This window comes from Lolium perenne, chromosome 2 (genome assembly GCF_019359855.2).
Source record: "Lolium perenne isolate Kyuss_39 chromosome 2, Kyuss_2.0, whole genome shotgun sequence".
NCBI classification, from domain to species: domain Eukaryota; kingdom Viridiplantae; phylum Streptophyta; class Magnoliopsida; order Poales; family Poaceae; genus Lolium; species Lolium perenne.
Window position 1 is genome coordinate 48,023,140 of NC_067245.2, and position 19,349 is coordinate 48,042,488.

The 19,349-nt window shown below is 41.5% G+C and overlaps 1 long non-coding RNA gene across 1 annotated transcript; it reads left to right on the forward strand.

Annotated features, from left to right (window-relative positions):
• Positions 1 to 12,058: 12,058 nt before the first annotated feature.
• On the forward strand, positions 12,059 to 13,826 carry LOC127329918 (uncharacterized). Its single transcript, XR_007869052.2, has 3 exons — positions 12,059 to 12,374; positions 12,487 to 12,626; positions 13,346 to 13,826. It is a non-coding gene; the product is annotated as an uncharacterized lncRNA (long non-coding RNA).
• The last annotated feature ends 5,523 nt before the right edge of the window (positions 13,827 to 19,349 follow it).

Here is a 19,349-nt window from a genome sequence, read left to right on the forward strand (position 1 = left end):
ACCATTATAATCTAAAGCAATGGGATCATCATCCCCAATGTTGGAAAAAATTTCAGCAGCTTTATCACGTGCAGTTTCAAAGTTTTAGCAATTTCAGGCAGTTTTGTACGCTTTGCACTAGGAGTAGAAACATTGCCAACACCAATTATTTTACCATTAATAGTAGGAGGTGCAGCAACATGTGAAGAGTCAACATTACTTGTGGTGGTAATAGTCCAAACTTTAGCTACATTCTTCTCTTTAGCTAGTTTTTCATTTTCTTCTCTATCCCACCTAGCACGCAATTCAGCCATTAATCTTATATTCTCATTAATTCTAACTTGGATGGCATTTGCTGTAGTAGTAATTTTGTTATCTAAATCCTCAGGCTTAGCAGCCATTTTATTAATTAAAGAAGATTGTGATGCAGACATGTATGAGATTCGGTTTTCAGCATTAGCAAGTTTAGTTTGCAACCCCGAGATCTCCCTATTCAGATTTTCAAGTTGATTCCCTATGTTCTTCAACAAGGTAGATTGCTCATTCATAGTTTTAGTAAACAATTTATTTTGCTCATATTGTGATTGCATAAAGCTTTTGGTGGATCTTTCAATTTCTAGCATCTTTTCCTCATTAGGTGAAACATATCTACCATAAGAGTTACCATTAGCAGGATATGGCCTAGAATCATTGTAATTGTTATTTTTAATGAAATTCACATCAACATATTCTTTTTGAGCAACCAATGACGCTAACGGAACATTATTAGAATTAATATTAGGCCTACCATTCATAAGCATAGACATAATAGCATCAATCTTATCACTCAAGGAAGAGGTTTCTTCGACAGAATTTACCTTCTTACCTTGTGGAGTTCTTTCCGTGTGCCATTCAGAGTAGTTGATCATCATATTATCAAGAAGCTTTGTTGCTTCACCAAGAGTGATGGACATAAAGGTACCTCCAGCAGCTGAATCCAATAGGTTCCGCGAAGAAAAGTTCAGTCCTGCATAAAAGGTTTGGATGATCATCCAAGTAGTCAGTCCATGGGTTGGGCAATTTTTAACCAGAGATTTCATTCTTTCCCATGCTTGTGCAACATGTTCAGTATCTAATTGTTTAAAATTCATTATGCTACTTCTCAAAGATATAATTTTAGCAGGGGGATAATATCTACCAATAAAAGCATCCTTGCATTTAGTCCATGAATCAATACTATTCTTAGGCAGAGATAGCAACCAATCTTTAGCTCTTCCTCTTAATGAGAAAGGGAACAATTTTAATTTTATAATGTCACCATCTACATCTTTATATTTTTGCATTTCACACAATTTAACAAAATTATTAAGATGGGCAGCAGCATCATCAGAACTAACACCAGAAAATTGCTCTCGCATAACAAGATTCAGTAAAGCAGGTTTAATTTCAAAGAATTCTGCTGTAGTAGCAGGTGGAGCAATAGGTGTGCATAAGAAATCATTATTATTTGTGGTTGTGAAGTCACACAACTTAGTATTTTCAGGGGTGGCCATTTTAGCAACAGTAAATAAAGCAAACTAGATAAAGTAAATGCAAGTAACTAATTTTTTTGTGTTTTTGATATAGCAAACAAGATAGCAAATAAAGTAAAACTAGCAACTAATTTTTTTGTATTTTGATTTAGTGCAGCAAACAAAGTAGTAAATAAAACTAAGCAAGACAAAAACAAAGTAAAGAGATTGGGATGTGGAGACTCCCCTTGCAGCGTGTCTTGATCTCCCCGGCAACGGCGCCAGAAAAAGAGCTTGATACGCGTACAGCACGCGTCCTTTGGGAACCCCAAGAGGAAGGTGTGATGCGTACAGCGGCAAGTTTTCCCTCAGTATGAAACCAAGGTTTATCGAACCAGTAGGAGCCAAGAAGCACGTTGAAGGTTGATGGCGGCGAGATGTAGTGCGGCGCAACACCAGGGATTCCGGCGCCAACGTGGAACCTGCACAACACAACCAAAGTACTTTGCCCCAACGAAACAGTGAGGTTGTCAATCTCACCGGCTTGCTGTAACAAAGGATTAGATGTATAGTGTGGATGATGATTGTTTGCAGAAAAACAAGAGAACAAAGATTGCAAGAGATTGTATTTCAAGATAGAGAATTGGACCGGGGTCCACAGTTCACTAGAGGTGTCTCTCCCATAAGATAAACAACATGTTGGGTGAACAAATTACAGTTGGGCAATTGACAAATAAAGAGGGCATGACCATGCACATACATATTATGATGAGTATAGTGAGATTTAATTGGGCATTACGACAAAGTACATAGACCGCTATCCAGCATGCATCTATGCCTAAAAAGTCCACCTTCAGGTTATCATCCGAACCCCCTCCAGTATTAAGTTGCTAACAACAGACAATTGCATTAAGTATTGCGCGTAATGTAATCAGTGACTACATCCTTGAACATAGCACCAATGTTTTATCCCTAGTGGCAACAGCACATCCATAACCTTAGAGGTTCTTGTCACCCCTCCAGATTCACGGAGACATGAACCCACTATCGAGCATAAATACTCCCTCTTGGAGTTACTAGCATCAACTTGGCCAGAGCATCTACTAATAACGGAGAGCATGCAAGATCATAAACAACACATAGACATAACTTTGATAATCAACATAACAAGTATTCTCTATTCATCGGATCCCAACAAACGCAACATATAGAATTACAGATAGATGATCTTGATCATGTTAGGCAGCTCACAAGATCCGACAATTAAGCACAATGGGGAGAAGACAACCATCTAGCTACTGCTATGGATCCATAGTCCAGGGGTAGACTACTCACACATCACTCCGGAGGCGACCATGGCGGCGTAGAGTCCTCCGGGAGATGATTCCCCTCTCGGCAGGGTGCCGGAGGCGATCTCCTGAATCCCCCGAGATGGGATTGGCGGCGGCGGCGTCTCTGGAAGGTTTTCCGTATCGTGGCTCTCGGTACTGGGGGTTTCGCGACGGAGGCTTTAAGTAGGCGGAAGGGCAGGTCAGGAGGCGGCACGAGGGGCCCACACCACAGGGCCGCGCGGCCAAGGGGGGGGGGGCGCGCCGCCCTAGGGTGTGGCCACCTCGTGGCCCCACTCCGTCTCCTCTTCGGTCTTCTGGAAGCTTCGTGGCAAAATAGGACCCTGGGCGTTGATTTCGTCCAATTCCGAGAATATTTCGTTACTAGGATTTCTGAAACCAAAAACAGCAGAAAACAGCAACTGGCACTTCGGCATCTTGTTAATAGGTTAGTTCCAGAAAATGCACGAATATGACATAAAGTGTGCATAATACATGTAGATAACATCAATAATGTAGCATGGAACATAAGAAATTATCGATACGTTGGAGACGTATCATGTTCTCATGCATCCAAATAAGTTTTTGGCTCTCAATAGCGGTAGTCAAGATTTCAAAGAAGTGAGTGCTAGCAATTTTATCTTTGCAAATAACCTTGAATACGCTCTTACCGTTATCGCGTAGAGAGACAACCCAATCCTCTTCTTCATATTCATCCTCATCCTTATCACCACGAGACATATTAGGTTCCATGGTAGGAGGTACCATGGAACCCTTGGCCATAAGGCATATATGAGGACCGTGAGATAAAGATGAGGAGTTACTTGAGGCTCCTTTCAAGATCTTGTCTTGACCAATAGAATCTTTGGTTTCCTCTACAATGTTAGTCACACAACAACTAGAGGAAATAGAAGCATTTTTATCATGGCCACAAGACAAAGCAAGCATATCATCATTAGATTTATTCAAGCAACTTACACATGATATGCAAGGACTATCAACACAAGCATGTAAATCATTTCTAGTGCTAGATGTGTTTAAGTCCAAAGATGAACCATTGCAATGAGATATAGATGAAGGATCATCAATAGTAAGCTCAATACCAACATTGCAATTTCCATCACCACTCACCATATCATTACCTTGTGTCTTGAAACACTTTGGTGAAGTGGATGAAGATGAGAACTCAACACAGCCGGAAGTGGAAGCAATACAATCATCCTCAATGATATTGGACACATCATATTTATCTCGAAGCTTTGTCCATAATTCATGAGCGCTCCCAAAAGGCATGATTGAAGAAGTAACTACATTGCTCACAACAATGGAAAACACATGAGAAGCAAGAGCATCAAGACAAGAGTTTTTCTTCTCCTCATAAGATAAATTTTGGGGATCCTTAGGAGAAGAAAAACCCATGTCAAGAAATCGCTCCATGTTCGGGGAAATACCCCGCAAAATATTAAGCACATAAATTTTCCAAAGATCATAATTTGTGCCATCAAATATAAACAAGTTATTGTGATCTAATCCCCTAACCGACATCTTTACTCTCAAGGCGGTGAAGCCTAAGAATGAGAGACCTTGCTCTGATACTAATTGAAAGGACACGGATGTCGCCTAGAGGGGGGGGGGGGGTGAATAGGCGATTTAAAACTTTTACGAGATGGGCTTAACAAATTCGGAATAAAACTAGCGTTTACTTTGTCAAGGCCAAAGCCTATATACTATGGTTCACCTATGTGCACCAACAACTTATGCTAAGCAATGCAAGCAACTATGTGATAGCAAGATATATAACTTCAAGCACGATGGCTATCACAAGGTAAAGTGCATAAGTTAAGAGCTCGGGTATAGAGATAACCGAGGCACGCGGGAGACGAAGATTTATCCCGAAGTTCACACTCTTGCGAGTGCTAATCTCCGTTGGAGAGGTGCGGTGGCTTAGTGCTCCCGAACGCCACAAGAGGCTCACCTTGAGGTGTGGTTGCTCGATGCACACCAACGCCACAAAGGCCTCACCCCAAGATGCGGTACTCACACCACACACCGAACGCCACGAAGGCGCCTCACCTAAATCTCCGGTGACCCTCGCCACAAAGGCCTAGGTCACGGTTCCACTAAGGGATTTCCTTCGAGGCGAAAACCGGGCCTTACACAAAGCTTGGGGCACGCATCCACAACTTAATTGGAGGCTCCCAAGAAATCGCCACAAAGGCCTCAAATCCGTCTAGGGTTCCAAGAACCCAAGAGAAACAACTTTCTTGCTTTCACTTCCACGAATCACCGTGGAGAACTCAAACCGATGCACCAAACGCAATGGCAAGAACACCACAAAGATGCTCAAGTACTTCTCTCTCAAATTCCAACAAAGCTACAAAAGCTATTGGGGGAATAAGAGAGGAAGAACAAATAGGAGGAGGAACACCAAATTTCTCCAAGATCTAGATCTAGAGGATTCCCCTCACAAAGAGAGGGATTTGATTGGTGAAGATGTAGATCTAGATCTCCTCTATCTTTCTCTCAAATAGATGCAAGATTCATGGGAGGGAGAGGGAGATAGCAAGCTCAAAGAAGGTCAACAATGGAGGCAAAAACGAGCTCAAACAGTTGGTGAACTTTGGGGAAGAAGACCCCCTTAAATAGGGCAAGAGAAATCTGCCCGTTATGCACAAAACTCGTCAAAATCGGAACTTCCGGTCATTTGGGGCGGAACTTCCGCCCCCCGGAAGTACCGGCCAACTTCCGGGTGAAGAAGGGCGTCCCGGAAAGCTTACAGTATGTTTTCTGCGTGCAGAATCGTCATTTCCGGAAGTTCAGCGGAAGTAGGGCGGAAGTTCCGGCCACCGGAACTTCCGGCCAACTTCCGGCCAAAAAGCTGCTTCACGGAAACTTGAATAACTTTTGCATCCGGACTCCGATTTTGATGATCTTGGGCTCGTTTCAAAGCTAGTAACAAGCTCTACAAGATCATGCAGGGAACCATCATAGTCCAGTAAGGTAGGATAGAAATAAATGATGAAAGGTTTGACCTATCTAAAAAAGACATGCCGATAAAATCTCCAACCTCGAAAATGCAACAACTTGAGTTAGGAAACTCGGATTTAGGTGAAACCAATTTTGTTGTAAAGAATATGACAAGAGGTACCCCAAAAAGAGTGAAAATCTTAAGAACAAGTGGGGTAGGTTTTTCTATGTATTTTAGAGTGAAACCTCTCAATACAAAAAACCGAGAAAAACTCCAATATCGAAAACGCAACAAGTGATTCATGCGGAATCCGTTTTCGATGAACTAGAGTTTGCTATGGAAATAACCACAAGCTCTAAATCACCTCATGGATAATATCCAAATAACAACCAAGAAAGATGATGCAAGGATGCAAAGGTTTGAGCTCTCTCCGAACGATACGATCGAGTTACTCACTCGAGAGCCCTCTTGATAGTACGGCAACTAAACTATAAACCGGTCTCCAACTACACCATGAGACCGGTGAGAAAGAAACCCTATCAAGAGCAAACCTTAACCTTGCGCATACCACTTGAGCTCGATGATGACGATCTTGACCTCAACAAGATGGAACGCCTTTCTTGCTTGTGCTTGCTTGACGAAGTCTTGTGGATTGCTCCCCCATAATCCACCATGGGAGAGCTTCTTCTTCGGCGCATCTTCACATAACCATGACCACCATGTGGATTGCTCCCCCATAATCCACCATGAGAGAGCTTCTTCTTCGGCGCATCTTCACACATCCATGATCACCATATGGATGGCAAGACTCAAGCAAAGGATCTCTTCGAGATGGCTCATCTTGAACTTGCACTTCATTTCTTCATTCTTCATCATGTTGATGTCTTAAAGTAACTTGAGGGCTCACTTCATATCCATCTTCAAGACATACTTGACACTTGATATCCTTCATCAAATTCTTCTTATTGCAACCTTGAAGCCAACATATGGTTCAAGAATTGCCTATGGACAACTCCTACAAATATAACTCAATGCAAACATTAGTCCATAGGGATTGTCATTAATTACCAAAACCACACATGGGGGCTCCATGCACTTTCACTCGTAATTCAAATATTTCCACCATGATCCAATCATATATATTTGACTTTTCTATTACGATGATTTCCACTTCATGCTGAATTTTATTTGAATCCATTCAAATGTTTCAAACTTCTTCCTTATCGAATATATCCATATTTATATATTCAATTCATTGTTGGAAGTTTTCATGAAGTAGAAGAATCTCCCGCACACAACTATGCCCAGTAAACCACATACATCATCATGTATATTTCCACTAAGTTAATTGCCCATTCAACTCTTGGCCTATGAACGGTATTTTAGTCATTCTCTTTTAGAAAAGATTTGCAAGCGCCAAACGATTCAAAAATCAAATGACTCCAAAAATCCATTTGCATGGAGTTCCTTCATGCGTTCCTCTCTAACATGACCTAAATAGCGGTTCCACAAATAAGTGGAATTCAAATCAATGGCCTTATGGCATTTTAGCGTCAGTGTTATGTATGTGTGTTTCACTATTAAGATTTATAATAACTTATCCATCGTACATGGAGTAATGTCATAATTTGAACAACTCATTGTTTTCATTTTGACCAGAGTAAAATAACAATTATTAAGTTCTTTATTATAAATTCTAAGGGCTAGGTAGAATGCCAACGACAAGCATAATAACACTTTATTATGTTCCAGACGTGCATTATTACCATATTCCTTATTAGTCACTTAGGTCATCGTATTCTTGTATTGCGTTGTACTGTATGACATCTCATACCAACCAATATGGTAAAAATACCCAAGAATTTTATTATGTGACCAAACAAGGAATACATTCATAACATGTATATCATTTATATACACCTGAACTAGACTTTTAAGTATTTTCTTTCTTTCTGCCAAAATATCTTTTGTAGTTTCTCTTTTAGCTTTCCTCATTCTCAGAAAATACTTCACCTTCAATAACTTCTAGGTTTGTTGGTCAAATACCAATAACCTTGAGGTTCTTACTTTGAAGTTGATCATCATATGACAAGTGTTTCAGATTTCACTATTAGTAACTTTGTAATATGATGAACAATTTCACTCATAATTTTATCCATCATATCATGACGACTTTTCCGAGACCATGTCTGTACATGCTAGGTTCGTAAAGTTTAACCTCAGTATTCGCATGTGCAAATCTGGTTTGCGCCCGTTGTATGCACACGTAGAATCTATACCTTAGTATTCGAAACGACGAGTCTTTAGCAACGGTGCATACTAAGGATGATCACTTCATGGATATGCGAATATCGTTAGAGCCCCAATAGTTGGAGGATTGGGACGCCTTGCGTCTTCAACCTTCGTACATTCCCATAAAACTTATGAGTTTATGTAGTCTCACCAAATTATATTCTATCATCTTGCAATAAGGTCTTAGATATCACATATATCTCATACCTTTGATTATTTCTGAAAACTAAAATTTTCAGCTCCTTACTTTTCAAACAGATTTGAACTTCAAGTTTCACGGAGACAAGATGACTTTAGGTACTAATTGAAACCATAGCTCTTTGAATCAACAATGTGAGGTTTACTAAAAGTTTGCAATAGGACTTAACAGTATTTCTATCTCAATTACAAGACTAGCGCATGGTAGAAAATGGATGCCAATACTACAAAATTAATTCAAAATACTACTCAGACTATGTTTATGATAATTAGTTCATGTTTTAATCTAATCACTAATGAACTCCCACTTAATACAATATCCCTCATAGTTGTTAAGTGGTACACGATCCAAATCCACTACATCAAAACTGATCATCACGTGAGATGATGTAGCTTCAATGGTGAACATCAACATGTTGATCATATCATCCATATGACTCGTATTCAAACTTTCGGTTTCCGTTGTCCCGAGGCCATGTCTGTACATGCTAGGCTCGTCAAGCAAACCCAAGTATTTCGCGTGTGCAACATGGCTTACACCTGTTGTATGTGAACGTTGAGTCTATCACATCCGATCATCACGAGATGCTTCGAAACGACGAACTATATCAACGGTGCATACGAGGGGAGAACACTTTATTATCTTGATATTAATGTGAGGGATCATCTTATAATGCTACCGTCGCGTTCTAAGCAAAATAAGATGCATATAGGATTAACATCACATGCAATTCATATGTGATATGATATGGCCCTTTAGTCTTTGCGCCTTCGATCTTCATCTCCAAAGCACGGACATGATCTCCATCATCAACGGGCATGATCTCCATCATCATCGGCGTAGCGTCAAGGTCCATGGCGCCGTCTTCATGGTTGTTCACCTCATGTAGCAACTATTACAACTACTTTGAAATACTACTCAACATGAAATTTAAAGACAACCATAAGGCTCCTGCCGGTTGCCACAATACAATAATGATCATCTCATACATATTCATCATCACATCATGGCCATATCACATCACCAAACCCTGCAAAAACTAGTTAGACGTCTCTAATTTGGTTTGCATATTTTACGTGGTTTAGGGTTTTCGAGTGAGATCTAATCTACCTACGAACATGAACCACAACGGTGATACTAGTGTTGTCAATAGAAGAGTAAATTGAATCTTCACTATAGTAGGAGAGACAGACACCCGCAAAGCCACTTATGCAATACAAGTTGCATATCGAGCGTGGAGCAAATCTCATAAACGTGGTCATGTAAAGTTAGCCCGAGCCGCTTCATCCCACTATGCCACAAAGATGCAAAGTACTCAAACTAAAGACAACAAAGCATCAACGCCCACAAAACAATTGTGTTCTACTCGTGCAACCATCTATGCATAGACACGGCTCTGATACCACTGATGAGATTCGTAGCATAGAAAACAAAAAATTTCCTACCGCGAGAACGCAATCCAAGCCAAGATGCAATCTAGAAGATGGGAGCAACGAGGGGATGAACGAGACTAACCCTTGAAGATTTCCAAAGCCTACAAGAGGAGGCTCTCGTTGCTGCGGTAGACGATCACTTGCCGCTTTCAAAAGCGCGTAGAAGATCTTGACGGTGCCACATTCGGGCAGCACCCGGTCACACGTTCGGTGTTGATGAAGACGACGTCCTTCTCCCCGTTCCAGCGGGCAGCGGAAGTAGTAGATCCTCCTTGAATCCCGGCAGCACGACGGCGTGGTGGCGGTGTCGATGGAGATCTCCGGCGGAGCTTCGCTAAGCGTTTGCGGGAGAGGTGGAGGAGGTGGGGCGGCTAGGGTTTGGGAGAGGGGGTGTCCGGCCACTATGGGGTGCGGCCAAGGCTATGGCTTGAGGTGGCCGGCCCCCTCCCCTTTCCCCTCATTATATAGGTGGAACCCCCAAGTGTTGGACTACAAGTCTTCGAATAAGACCCCAACCCAAAACCTTCCATGTGTAGGGAAACCTACCCAAGGTGGGATTCCCACCTCAAGTGGGACTCCCACCCATCCATGAGGGGGGTGGCCGGCCACCCTTGGTGGAGTCCACCTAGGACTCCACCCCTCTAGGGTTGGCCGACCATGGGAGGTGGAGTCCCTTCGGGACTCCGCCTTCCAAAGTGATTTCTTCCGGACTTTTCTAGAACCTTCTAGAACCTTCCATAAATGCACCGGATCAATTTCAAACTTATAAAATGACTTCCTATATATGAATCTTATTATCCGGACCATTCCGGAACTCCTCGTGATGTCCTGGATCCCATCCGAGACTCCGAACAAAACTTCGAACTCCATTCCATATTCAATATCTACTAATACGACATCAAACCTTAAGTGTGTCACCCTACGGCTCGCGAACTATGTAGACATGGTTGAGACCTCTCTCCGACCAATAACCACTAGCGGGATCTGGAGATCCATAATGGATCCCACATATTCAACGATGACTTAGTGATCGAATGAACCATTCACATACGGTACCGATTCCCTTTGTCACGCGATATTTTACTTGTCCGAGGTTTGATCATCGGTATCTCTATACCTTGTTCAACCTCGTCTCCTGACAAGTACTCTTTACTCGTACCGTGGTATGTGGTCTCTTATGAACCATTCATATGCTTGCAAGCTAATATAGACGACATTCCACCGAGAGGGCCCAGAGTATATCTATCCATCATCGAGATGGACAAATCCCACTGTTGATCCATATGCCTCAACTCATACTTTCCGGATACTTAATCCCACCTTTATAACCATCCATTTACGCAGTGGCGTTTGATGTAATCAAAGTACATTTCCGGTATAAGTGATTTACATGATCTCATGGTCGAAAAGGACTAGGTAACTATGTATCGAAAGCTTATAGCAAATAACTTAATGACGTGATCTTATGCTATGCTTAATTGGGTGTGTCCATTACATCATTCATATAATGACATAACCTTGTTATTAATAACATCCGATGTTCATGATCATGAAACTATGATCATCTATTAATCAACAAGCTAGTTATACAAGAGGCTTACTAGGGACTCCTTGTTGTTCACATAACACACATGTATCAATGTTTCGGTTAATACAATTATAGCATGGTATGTAAACATTATCATAAACACAAAGATATATATAATAATACCCATTTTATTATTGCCTCTTGGGCATATCTCCAACAGTTAGATCAATTAATTTTAATCGGGGTTCGGTGGTGGTCCTCGAAGCACTGCTGCAGAACGCCCGCCTTCCCGTGCTCGTCCTTCTTCGGATCGGGTGAGCACCTTCTTCCTCCACCAGATAGGGGTGTGTGGTGGATCTGGAGTTCGGGTTTGAAGATGGAGACGATGATGCGGTGGACCAAGGTGTAGGCCCTTCGGAGCCGTTGATCGACCTCTTCCCGCTAGTAGGAGGATTGCTTCCAACTCAAGGTCTTCAGAGGAGCAGCAGCGACGCGGCGCGCCATCGACTCGTCTTGTTCGTCGCCGGCGGAGTCGGGGTCTAGAAGGGTTTGAATGTAATTTTTTCCTTTGTTTCTGGGCTTTTTCTGTAAGAACGCTGCTTTAATGTCATCTTCTCTTTCACGAAAAAAAAAAAGTGTTAACCTCTGCTGGCAGTGACGCTTGGAGGCTGACCGCTCCTGCTGTACCCTAACCCAGATATTGAATTGCAAGTTAAACAAAAGTTGTTCGAATAGTGAGCAGCAAGATCGGACGAATTGCAAGTTAAACAAAGTTGTTCGATCTGTGAGCAGCAAGATCGGACAGCGAGCGGACAAGCGTTGCAATCTTTTTTTCTTTTTTCTTTATCTTTATAACCTTCAGCCAGCCAGCTACAAGCAAAGTATCGATTTCTGTCTTTAGCAAAAGCAAAATATAATACTCTCCAGGAAAGATCAAAAGTTCAAGGTAAGGATACTAACGTTTGCTTTTATTCTGTCCAAGGTATTTGTGCACACACACAAGCACGAAGCACCCCAAACATTTCATTTCAGCATGTAGCAAGTCCTCTCTTCTGCTCTCCGATCCGTCCATGCTGTCGTGTGGAGTGTGGACTATCCACTTGGGTTCTATCCAGCTACGAAAATCTACATAGTGTCATTTATTCAACTTAACCAAGGTATGCAACTAGCTCACCTAACGTGTGTGCTCAATGTGCCTGCCTGCTTCTGCAGATTTATACAAGCCAGATTTATTTATTCTTCTCGCCTATGAGTTCTCAATGTATACAGGAAGCAATCGAGCACAATTCGATACACTGATCTGGAGATTGGTAATCAGTTAACTAGTCAACGTTAACCCCGAAATGGAATTAATCTAGTGGCTAGGGATCAACAGATCCTACCAAGTTGGTTTCATCATGCGTACGGAGGTATGTTACATTTACCAATCACCTTTTATTCCTTTAAGCCTGTGATCTTTATTTCATTTGTGCCTACTTCGCAAATATTAATTTTGACATTTTCTTTTTCCCTTTCTGTTGATCAGTTGTGGTAAATTTTTGGTTAAGCCACATGTCACTTTTTTCCAAGCGATCCTCATGGATCGATTTTCATTACCAAAGAGATAACAAAAAACATAATATCAAGACCTGTGGCCAAAAAAAAGCAGCAGGGAGAGAAGAGCGCTGCCTACTGCTAGCGTTCGAGAAGGGGGAAACTAGGAGTTCTTACAAACTTGCTACCACGACACTTATTAAAGAACCTTCCATGAAACTACACAACAAAACGATGCAACAGTCCACAGACAACCCAAAGAAATCAAGCATTTGGAGCATCACGATCATTTGTTTCCATATCTCCAGCTTCATCGTCGATTCTCCCCGCATCCATCAAGCAAAAAGGCCGGTGTTGATCAGTAGCCGATCGACTTCCACCAGTGTTGTCAGTTGTACTAGTAGCCCATCAGCGCCAGCATGAATGTCCTCCGCGTCTTTCTCGTTGTGCAGACATGCCCAATGTTTCATGAACACGGTGGAATAGCTTATTAGTTAGGGTTTTTTATCAGTTTGTGTTTAAAGCATGATTTGTTCCCGAGTTTCCAAATAGCAAACAACAGCTAATCCCACAATTTTGGTGTTTCTTCTAGCAGGGATGAATTGAGGGAACCACCAGAAAAACTGGGTGAAAGAACCAGGTCTCATTGGAGCTCCAATCACCTGACCAACAACGCTCCAAACAAATTTGGCAGTTGGACAGTTGAAGAAGAGATGAGAGATGGATTCCCCATTTTAGAAGAAGTGACAAGCAGAGTTCCCAAGCCAATTGCCTCGTTTCAGCAGGTTATCTTTTGTCGCAATAGCACCATGCCAAATAAGTTATAACTAGATTTTGATTTTGAGAGGTATCTTGCTTTTCCATTGATGTTTGAAAGTTCTATCCAAACCACATCCACACAGGTGCTTGTAGACAGAGTTGACAGTAAATTTGCCGTGCTTTGCCCATTTCCAGAAAGGTTTGTCAGGTTCTTCACTGAGAATAGTTAGAAACATAATTTGAGTCGGCCCATGGATCTGCATAACAACATCAACATCCATCTCCTGAAAGAGAACCTCCAGTTCAAAGTTGCTGCCTCTCCCACTGTAATAGATTGTTCCATACAAATCTCATAAATGTGAGAAAACCTGTCTTTTAAAGGACACTGATCACACCAAGCATCCCCCCAGAAACTGGTGGTTCTGCCATCACCTACCTGCATCCTTCTCCCACCCAGGTATATGTGTTTAACATGTAACATATAATCTTTCCAGAGGGGAGAATCACCAGGTCTGTTCTTTGTATAAAAAACATCTTCATCCCTCAAGTATTTCTGTCTCATCAGATTTTGCCATGGGCCAAAACCATTCTCAAGTTTCCACCATAACTTGCACATCAGGCTAATATTAAACTTGTATAGATTTTTCAAACCCAGACGCCCTTTTTTTCTTGGGTGTACAGATCCATTTCCACTTAACAAAATAATATTTCTTTTTATCAGCACTCCCAGAAATAGGACCTGATGAGTTTGTCAACCTCTTCAATGTTTATTTTATGTAGCAATCTCATATAAATCTTGTACACAATAATAGTAGATAGGCATGCATCAATTTAACCACTATCCCACCAATAGACATAGAGTTTCCAACCTAGCCACTTATTTTCTTCTTTGTTTTCTCACCAAGGAAACCCATTTCTGCCACAGTTGGCCTCCTTGCACACAGAGGTATCCAAGTATTTTATGGGTCAAACCTCTTGCTGGCAATTAAATAAAGCTGCAAAATCTTGTGCATTTACATCATCGTCTAGCACCATCATCACTTCACTTTTTTTAAAATTTATTTTCAACCCAGACATAGTTTCAAAAATGTACAACAGGAGTTTCAAATTTACAGCTTGCTCTTCACTATCTTGAATCGGGAGAATGGTGTCTACTGAAGCACATCCACCCCTTTATCCACCAAGTTACTAACCAAACCAGTAATCGGACCATTTTGTTGTGCCAAAGAAACCATTTTGGACAAACTTAGATGCCTTGTTGAAAAAGAAAGGGGCAAAAGGATCACCCTGTCTAACAACTTTGCAGCTAGCAAAATAGGGGCCAACATTGTCATTGACTTCACACTCAAGGTCCCTTTTGTGATCACCTTTTCTATCCAAATAAACCAGCTATCAATATACCCTTTCTGTGAGCAACAATCAAACAGGAAATTCGAGTTGACTATCATAAGCTTTTTCAAAATCAATTTTCAGAACTACCCCCATTGCTTCCTGAATTTGCTCTCTCTCAGAACTTCTTGAAGAAGCATAACCTCATCAGTAATGAATCTTCTTTTGACAAAGACAATTTGACATGGGGACAAAAGCTTTTCCATAATAGGCACAACTCTGACAGTAAGAGTTTTTGTGAAGATTTTGAACAAAACTTGCAACAAAAAGATGGGCCTAAATTTTTGCATTCTATCTGCCTCATCACCTTTTGGAATCAAGGTGACAACACCATAATTGATTCTAGCAAGGTCAATCTTGTGGTCATAAAGATCATCAAACACAACCATCAAATCATTTTGATTATATCCCAGCACTCCTGATAAAATTTAATGGGAATCTCATTAGGGCCTGCAGCTTTATTTTTCTCCATTTGGTCTATCACCTTTTTGGCTTCTTCCTCCGTGAATCTCATACTCATATTCTCCCTGTCACTATCATTTAATTCTTCATTAGTATTCCAGATGTCACCATTTAATCCGACTCCAGTGTTCTCCACAGACCCAAAGAGATTTTTATAAAATTCAGTAACATGCTTCAAGAGATCCTCATTGTGACGCCCCGTAACTGGTACCATGAGGATCCCAGCGAATCCGCCAAAATCCGCACGATATCGATTTTGAGACGCCCTCCGACATGACATGCGCGATGGATCACACACGTGATGCCGGAGGAATTAACACGAGTGGTAACATTACAACAGGATTACAATAGAGCCCACAAGAAACAGATATATTACAACAATGACTCCAATGAGTCAAGATACAAATATACAATACTAAGATTCGAATCATACAAAAGATCAAATATGTCCGAGTACGGACAAGATGCAAATTGGACTAAGAGTCCTGAAGATAACCAGTGGCGTCCATAACCCTGCCTAGGCCAAGACGGAAGGGTGACCTTGCTAACGTCGTCTTCATCGAACATAACTTCATACCTGCCCGGTTATGTCCCAAAGAAGCAGCAATAAGTACGGGTTCGTACTTAGCAAGACTTTAAGCCGTATAAGCATTCGTCAACCAGTCGTCCTTTGTACTTGAGGCACGCAGGGGACTTAGAGGACGCAAGAGGAACGTCATAGGCAATATGGTGGGGTTAAGAGGCAGCACGCTGATGCGTGCAGTTAACACATGTCCGTTGGGAACCCCAAGAGGAAGGTGTGATGTGTACAGTAGCAAGTTTTCCCTCAGAAAGAAACCAAGGTTTATCGAACCAGTAGGAGCCAAGAAGCACGTTGAAGGTTGATGGCGGCGGGATGTAGTGCGGCGCAACACCAGGGATTCCGGCGCCAACGTGGAACCTGCACAACACAACCAAAGTACTTTGCCCCAACGAAACAGTGAGGTTGTCAATCTCACCGGCTTGCTGTAACAAAGGATTAGATGTATAGTGTGGATGATGATTGTTTGCAGAAAACAGTAGAACAAGTATTGCAGTAGATTGTATTTAATGTAAAAGAATGGACCGGGATCCACAGTTCACTAGAGGTGTCTCTCCCATAAGATAAATAGCATGTTGGGTGAACAAATTACAGTCGGGCAATTGACAAATAGAGAGAGCATGACAATGCACATACATGATATGATAAGTATAGTGAGATTTAATTGGGCATTACGACAAAGTACATAGACTGCTATCCAGCATGCATCTATGCCTAAAAAGTCCACCTTCAGGTTATCATCCGAACCCCTTCCAGTATTAAGTTGCAAACAACAGACAATTGCATTAAGTATGGTGCGTAATGTAATCAATAACTACATCCTCGGACATAGCATCAATGTTTTATCCCTAGTGGCAACAGCACATCCACAACCTTAGAACTTTCTGTCACTGTCCCAGATTTAATGGAGGCATGAACCCACTATCGAGCATAAATACTCCCTCTTGGAGTTAAGAGTAAAAACTTGGCCAGAGCCTCTACTAATAACGGAGAGCACGCAAGATCATAAACAACACATAGGTAATAGATTGATAATCAACATAACATAGTATTCTCTATCCATCGGATCCCGACAAACACAACATATAGTATTACAGATAGATGATCTTGATCATGTTAGGCAGCTCACAAGATCCAACAATGAAGCACATAAGGAGAAGACGACCATCTAGCTACTGCTATGGACCCATAGTCCAGGGGTGAACTACTCACTCATCACTCCGGAGGCGACCATGGCGGTGAAGAGTCCTCCGAGAGATGATTCCCCTCTCCGGCAGGGTGCCGGAGGCGATCTCCTGAATCTCCCGAGATGGGATTGGCGGCGGCGGCGTCTCAGTAAGGTTTTCCGTATCGTGGCTCTCGGTACTGGGGGTTTCGCGATGGAGGCTTTAAGTAGGCGGAAGGGCAGGTCAAAGGGCATCACGGGGGACCCACACACCAGGGCCGCGCGGCCAGGGCCCAGGCCGCGCCGCCCTGTTGTGTATCGCCCCGTGGCCCCACTTCGTCTTCTCTTCGGTCTTCTGGAAGCTTCGTGTAAAAATAGGCCCCTGGGCGTTGATTTCGTCCAATTCCGAGAATATTTCCTTTGTAGGATTTCTGAAACCAAAAACAGCAGAAAACAACAACTGGCTCTTTGGCATCTCGTTAATAGGTTAGTGCCGGAAAATGCATAAATACGACATAAAGTATGCATAAAACATGTAGATATCATCAATAATGTGGCATGGAACATAAGAAATTATCGATACGTCGGAGACGTATCAGCATCCCCAAGCTTAGTTCCTGCTCGTCCCGAGCAGGTAAACGATAACAAAGATAATTTCTGGAGTGACATGCCATCATAACCTTGATCATACTATTGTAAGCATATGTAATGAATGCAGCGATCAAAACAATGGTAATGACATGAGTAAACAACTGAATCATAAAGCAAAGACTTTTCATGAATAGTACTTGAAGACAAGCATCAATAAGTCTTGCATAAGAGTTAACTCATAAAGCAATAAATCAAAGTAAAGGTATTGAAGCAACACAAAGGAAGATTAAGTTTCAGCGGTTGCTTTCAACTTATAACATGTATATCTCATGGATAGTGTCAATGTAAAGTAATATAACAAGTGCAATATGCAAGTATGTAGGAATCAATGTACAGTCCACACAAGTGTTTGCTTCTTGAGGTGGAGAGAAACAGGTGAACTGACTCAACATAAAAGTAAAAGAAATGTCCTTCAAAGAGGAAAGCATCGATTGCTATATTTGTGCTAAAGCTTTTATTTTGAAAACATGAAACAATTTTGTCAACGGTAGTAATAAAGCATATGTATCATGTAAATTATATCTTACAAGTTGCAAGCCTCATGCATAGTATACTAGTAGTGCCCGCACCTTGTCCTAATTAGCTCGGATTACCAGGATTATCATCGCAATACACATGTTTTAACCAAGTGTCATAAAGGGGTACCTCTATGCCGCCTGTACAAAGGTCTAAGGAGAAAGCTCGCATTTGGATTTCTCGCTTTTGATTATTCTCGACTTAGACATCCATACCGGGACAACATAGACAACAGATAATGGACTCCTCTTTAATGCATAAGCATGTAGCAACAATTAATGTTCTCATATGAGATTGAGGATATATGTCCAAAACTGAAACTTCCACCATGATTCATGGCTTTAGTTAGCGGCCCAATGTTCTTCTCTAACATCATGCATGCTCTAACCATTTAATGAGTGGTAAATCTCCCTTACTTCAGACAAGACGAACATGCATAGCAACTCACATGATATTCAACAAAGAGTTGATGGCGTCCCCAGGAGCATGGTTATCGCACAACAAGCAACTTAATAAGAGATAAAGTGCATAAGTACATATTCAATACCACAATAGTTTTTAAGGCTATTTTGTCCCATGAGCTATATATTGCAAAGGCGAATGATGGAAATTTATAGATAGCACTCAAGAAATTTACTTTGGAATGGCGGAGAAATACCATGTAGTAGGTAGGTATGGTGGACACAAATGGCATAGTGGTTGGCTCAAGGATTTTGGATGCATGAGAAGTATTCCCTCTCGATACAAGGTTTAGGCTAGCAAGGTTATTTGAAACAAACACAAGGATGAACCGGTGCAGCAAAACTCACATAAAAGACATATTGTAAACATTATAAGACTCTACACCGTCTTCCTTGTTGTTCAAACTCTTTACTAGAAATTATCTAGACTTTAGAGAGACCAAATATGCAAACCAAATTTTAGCAAGCTCTATGTATTTCTTCATTAATAGGTGCAAAGTATATGATGCAAGAGCTTAAACATGAGCACAACAATTGCCAAGTATCAAATTATTCAAGACATTTTAGAATTACTACATGTAGCATTTCCCGATTCCAACCATATAACAATTTAACG